The 5,949-nt window shown below is 47.8% G+C and overlaps 1 protein-coding gene across 8 annotated transcripts in view; it reads right to left on the bottom strand.

The window, feature by feature from the left end:
• Nucleotides 1-5,949, bottom strand: part of Palm2akap2 (PALM2 and AKAP2 fusion) — a 561,169-nt gene that overhangs the window by 36,835 nt on the left and 518,385 nt on the right. Inside the window, exon 1 of one of the 8 annotated variants that reach the window (XM_010639303.3) lies at nucleotides 3,989-4,062. The exons of the other annotated variants lie outside the window; for them this stretch is intronic. The gene's annotated coding sequence lies outside the window, so the exon portion shown is untranslated. Of the gene's footprint in view, nucleotides 1-3,988; nucleotides 4,063-5,949 lie in introns of those variants that run through there. 8 annotated transcript variants of the gene reach the window in all.

Here is a 5,949-nt window from a genome sequence, read left to right as displayed (position 1 = left end):
TTAAAAAAAAAAAAAAAAAAAAAAAAAGGCAACATGAAGAGATCCAATGAAAAGGCCTCAGGAAAGAACCTAAAGTACCACTTACCTCCCTGGTCTCCCCTCCCAGACTCTTAAATATTAATTTGAGTTCAACCGAAACACAACTGGCATGATGCATTTTCTGCAGAAGTAAACAGAGTAATTTTATAAAATGTCCTTACAGGTCCAATCTCCTGAAGATGCGATAGAAATGGCCCATCAAGAGTCACCCAGACCTGGGGCTCCTGTCACATGGGAAGGGGAGGTGGTGTCGCACATTGTATGGGACAAAACCTGCCCATGCCCAATATTCGGCTGGCCACATACTTGTCTGCACGAAGAGAGGGAGCACTGCAATCTACCCTGTGGCCATACCCTGAGTGTCACATCCCTGTTAAATGGCTGATATGGATCCAGTAGTTTATCATTTACCGCACATGCACAGACATATTCTCCGCTGACACAAAAACCAGCACCCTTCTGTGAAGAGGGAAAGGCAAGACTTTATTGGAGAGCTGAAACCTCAGAACAACAGAGAGACTTCTGTAAGATCACACCTGGCCAGAAAGTGGCACAGCTAGTATTTGAAGTCCAGCTCTTCATTCTATCCCAATATATCAAAAGCTCTTCGCAGTGAGAGAAGGCTTCCAAAATGGCCTGGAACGTGAAGAATCATGAATAGATGGAGAGAGCATCTGGCTGTCTGGTGGATCTTTGTGCTCTTGATCTCTATGGGTGACTTGAGACAGAATTTGGCTTTAAATGCCAATGACGAGAGACAGACTCCGTGGAAATTTAGTTTCGGCTTCTTACTTTTGCTGTACCTACCAGGCCTTCTTTGTGGCTGGGCATTTCAGCCTCTGGGCTACCTCAGAGGTGGGCTGTCTGCTTCCTCTGACAACTTCCCAGAGAGATAAAATACTACCATGAGAAAGGGCTGGGACTCTCCAACAACACAGAACCAGAGCCAATCTTACATCACAGGTAAGATGCCAGACACCTGATTAGTCTGCACAGAAAACACATCAAGGCCCTGACTCCTGTTGTGCAGGGGGGCAACCCCAGCACATCCATACCAGAAAGAACTTTCTGGCCAGGGTTTTAGCTCAGTGGTTCCAGTGCCTGCCTCGCAAAAAACAAACAAACAAAAAACCAGAAAGAATTTTCCCTGCTAAGTCTGTCTGGGCCCAGGCAGACACCAGAAGAATGTCCTTCTCTACAAGGACAAGCAACATGTTGAAGCTCCTCTCCATTTCTGAGCTGGTCCCAGCTTCCTCCCTGGCCACCACCCACAAGCTGTGACCTCTTGACAGCATCAATGACCTATTACAACCTCCAGGGCTCCTGGCCTAAATGCACAGTGTGACCCAAATCACTCAAACATCAGGCGCCTGCTGCACAGCCAGCTTTCTTGGATCTGAATAACCCTGATCACTTCATACAAAGGCCATGATATTTAATTTAGAAATGCTCTTCCCTAGATAATAAGTGACCTGATCCTTTAATCGAGTTATTTTTTTAAGATCCAGTTATTTTTAAGTTCCATCAAAAAAGCATACACTCACTCTTGGCCTAGGAACAGAGGCAAGGCTATAAAATAAAGCTTTCTCATAGCTGGGAAATCAAAGAACCTCCCCAGTTCCCTTTTTTACCCTCCTTCTCTTTCATAAGATCTGCTTATAGTACACAGTGCACCATCAGTATATAGCAAAGAACTATTTCCATGGGCTATGCATGGATGCCTCTAGGACAATTCTTCCTGGACTCATAGCTTTCTGAACCCAGATATCTCCATCACAAAGGTTCATAGGAGGGAGGCACGCAAGCTGGCTGGTGCTCATGCCTGGAAATCAACATCAGCTGGATGGACCTCACTGACCTTGGAGGAAACAAGTGGCATGACAGGCAGGGGGTCTGAGAAAACCGGGAGTATGGGAAGGGAACGCAGAAGTCCAAGAGGTCAAACACTTTCCTGCAACCCTGGAACATACAGCCTACCCTAGAACCATGCAGAATGCCATGCCCTACAGCTGGGCTCCTGTGGTTCCCCAGAGGCATGAGAGGTGATTCCCTACTCTCCAGCAAGGAGCTCGCAGCTCAGAGGCTGGCTTCCGGTGTTAGGGTCTACTCTTAGGAGAAAGCAGAAGGCTGGGTGATGCTCTGGGCTGCATTCCAGACCCAGGCAGTCCTTCCCCTTCCACCTCCAGCAGAGCTGCTTCCGGCCCCTGGACCAAGGGCCCATGCTGACTGTGGGAAAGCAGGCCCCAAGCCACTCCCAGAAGGAGGCCGGAGACCCCTCCTCCCTGAAGGGAGGCAGCCCTCCAGACTTCAGACCCCAAGCTTCCTGGGGCAGTTGCAGGCTAAATTTAGACCAAGAAGCCAGGGTCAATGCTGTGCCTCCTGAAAAGTTTTAACACTGACAACTCAGTCACCCGCCCCCACTGACCTCCTGCCATGAAGCCATTACTGCTAAATTGACTGCTGGAGGTATCTTTAAAAAAAGAAGAAACACTCCACTCTTTTGGTGGCTAATCCCAGCCTTTTTTCTGAGAGCACCTGTGGGGTTTGGTACGCTCTTCTCCCTGGCTTGTACCCCAGATACCGCTCAAGGATGTGCGAACCCCGAGAGACAAAACTCAGGTTCCCATGAAGGAAACGGGTCAACTTTGAAGGTAGCAGCGTCTCTCCAACACTACAGCCTGCTGAAAAGCCACCATCATAAACGTCAGGCCACACATCTGGAAAATGTTAAGGAGCTATCTGATCAACACATTTACAGCTTGGGCTTTTTGTGGGGAAAAAAAGCTGGAGAAGGTATAAGTGGTGGGGTGAGAGGGAGGGAGGGGAGGAAAGGAAGGAAACTGTAGCCTTTCCTGCAGCAACTGGGGAGAGGGTTGTTTCTTTCCATCCCTTAGAGATCCAGAGCTACAGCCATTATAGAGGATTGCTGGGGGCTCCCTGGGTCCCCCTGAATGAGGAGAGAGGCAAGTTCTGTGTTTTCCCAGTGTAAGATGCTTGGGGCTTTATTATGGAGTGGCCAGTGGTCCTCTTCACTGAAACCTTTGCAGCAAAGTACCCACCTCTGGAGCAAGAGGCCACAAAGAGGTCTCTGGTTCCTGCAGCCTGAATTTTCTAGTGGGACCAGTTCGGCTGAAAGCAAACACAAGCCCTGCTTTGGTTCTTTATAACTTAGCTGCAATCCCTCTTGGTTTTCAAAAGTTCAGGATATTTGATTTGTGTCTGACCAACCAGGATGGCAGGGACAAAAGCTGGGGACCACTGCAGACCCAAGGGAATTCACAATGTTGTGGCAGAACCCAGAGCAAAGAGAATACACTGCCCGATGTGTGCCAAGTGAACCCTCGGTGCGCAGAGGATGCTGCGGTGTGAACAGAGCTGATGTGTTTCTCCTTCACCTGCGAGGCACGGGCAACTCACAGTTCCCAAAGGTGCCACGTCTCCCTGTGGATGTGGAGAGCCCCAAATGTCAGGCTACCTGTACACATCAGCAGTGAGTGTCCCGAACAGATGCAAGATGACAAGCAGAAAACACAGAAAACTAGTTGCCAGAGTCCCTAGTTCCCTTGGTAAGACATTTGTGTTCTGGAAAGGGGCACGAAAATACCCTGACCCTGTCTCTCTCTCTCTCTCTCTCTCTCTCTCTCTCTCACACACACACACACACACACACACACCCTCATTTCGTGCCACAGGTGATTTGTGTAGCTTTGTACTGAACGTGTGATGAGGAGGCTCCTCTGTCCTTAGCATGAAAGCTGGGCATTTTAGAAGATTTGCAGGAGAAAGAGGAGGGGGAGACAAGCAAGTCACCAGTCCAAGCCTAGCTGTCCTCACTCATAAAAAAGGCTCCACAGCACAGCATTACCCCAGATTCTCAATCCCTCCTCCATAAAGACTGTTTAGACTAATAAGAAAAAAGACAATAAGATGGTCATCAGACAAGGCTTACCCTGCCCGAGGCCAAAGACCAGCGCTCCTCACACGTCCTCAGTCAGAGCTGCCTCTTTTCCTAGACAGGTTCCAGCACACACTCTGGCTCCTGCTGGACAAATTCCTTTCGAGCTGCTAGACTGAAGACTGTGATGTCACCCGGCCCGCCCTCTGCTCCCTAAAAGGTCATTCCCACCAAGAAGGACTTTAACCCAATTCAGAGAAGCCTGGCTCCTCCCTGGCTTCCAGGCCTGAAAAGCAGTGGGCTTCTCTTGTCACAGGGCTGCTCTGGCCTGTTTCTGTCAGCCTCAGGGGCCTAGCCAGAAAGTGCAGCTAAAAATGTAGATAGGAGTCTGCTTTCTGGAGATTCAGAAAACAGTCCTGGGGAAAGCAGAGAATGGATATCCCAGTCCTATTTGAGTCTACAAAAAAAACAAAAAACAAAAACCTGAAAAATCCTAGAGAAACCTCCAATTAAATAAAATTTTCGGGACAGCTTTTACATCTTCAGTCAGGGGAGAAAAAACAGTTCACACTGTGTCCCACTGTCTACTTTCTCGAAATATACATTTAATATGGACAGTATTACTTGGTAATACTAACAACTTGGTAACCAACTCTCTTTTTTACTCCACATTATTTCATGAGCATTTTTTAAAATTTTATTGAATGGTTTCTGTACAACATATTTTAAATGACTACGTGGCAGCTCATGCTGAAACAGACAGATGAATCTGAAATCAGAGATGAGGACTCTAATTGAATTCCTAGACAATTCAACACCACAAAGTCGTACTCGTTTAACTCCTACGATTTTGGAGGAGACAAAGAGAACTGAGATTTACAATAAACTGAATGCAGAAAAAACCACAAATACTACCTATGCATGTTCCTGCCGCAGCAGCTGTTCTGGGGTCAGCTGAGAGCCATTTGTTCTGGTGAAGTGACATAAATAAGGGTGGCAGCAGGGTCCCCGGTGGCTTGCCAGTTTGGCCAGCAGCACCTCTGGGACTCTCCAAACACATGGGTCAAAGAAGGAATGACCAGAGTTGATGGAGCCCACAGGGGTTGCTTTCAAAAAGGAAGCTAAAAGTCCACTCTGCAAATATTTTCGTCTAAATGACTGTATTCCCACATGTTGAAATTTATTTAGAAATCTTGGGCCTTCTCAATGACTGGCCGAGGGGTCCCAAGGCAAAAGGGAGCACTTTGGGGAACCGGACTTAATGAGGCCCTTGGAAAGAACTGGAATGTTCTGCTGTACAGCCAAAGGCATTTCAAGGAGCCACTTGGCAGTGCAAAGTAAAACGAGGTGGGGAAATCACATACCCAGGGATGACACTGCTTGCTTAGGAATGGGAATCTGTGCCGGGCACAGTGGCATGCTCTGCAGTCTCTGTTCCTTGCAAGTGCGGATCAGTTGGGCCCAGGAGTTTGGGGGCAGCTTGGACAGCATAGCGAGAACTCATCTCAAAAATAAATAAATAGTCAGAGAAGAACTGTCAGGTCATTCTGAGGTGCTCTCCACCAAAGAGGCCAGGGTGGTACCTGGGGTCCCCTATAAAATCACACCCATCAGACCATTCCTATGAGATTTGTGTGGAAAATAAATAAAATTCCTTTAAATCTACCTGACGCACAAGAAGAGAAACTATGTGTGGTCTGAAAGTGCTATTTTCCAAGGAGTAGGAAAGCACATGGGCTGGAACCCCAGAGATGATGCACAGTTCACTAAACACAGACACACACACACATACATGTGTGCACTGATACAGGTTGACTGAGTCCTCCCCACGAGTTCAGTGCTGAAGTCCTAACATGAAGAACTGCAGAATCTCGTTTTGGAGATAAGATGCCTTACAGAGAGCTGAGCATAGTGGCGCATGCCTGTAATCCCAGCACTCAGGAGACAGAAGCAGGAGGATTGCCATGAGTTTGAGGCCAGCCTGAATTATATAGCACGACTCAGTCTCAAAAAAA

The sequence above is a fragment of the Fukomys damarensis genome, unplaced genomic scaffold (genome assembly GCF_012274545.1).
Source record: "Fukomys damarensis isolate Sample0158 unplaced genomic scaffold, DMR_v1.0_HiC HiC_scaffold_36, whole genome shotgun sequence".
Taxonomy (NCBI): Eukaryota; Metazoa; Chordata; class Mammalia; order Rodentia; family Bathyergidae; genus Fukomys; species Fukomys damarensis.
Note: the sequence above shows the minus strand (reverse complement) of the source record. Positions and strands in the feature narration are given on the sequence as shown.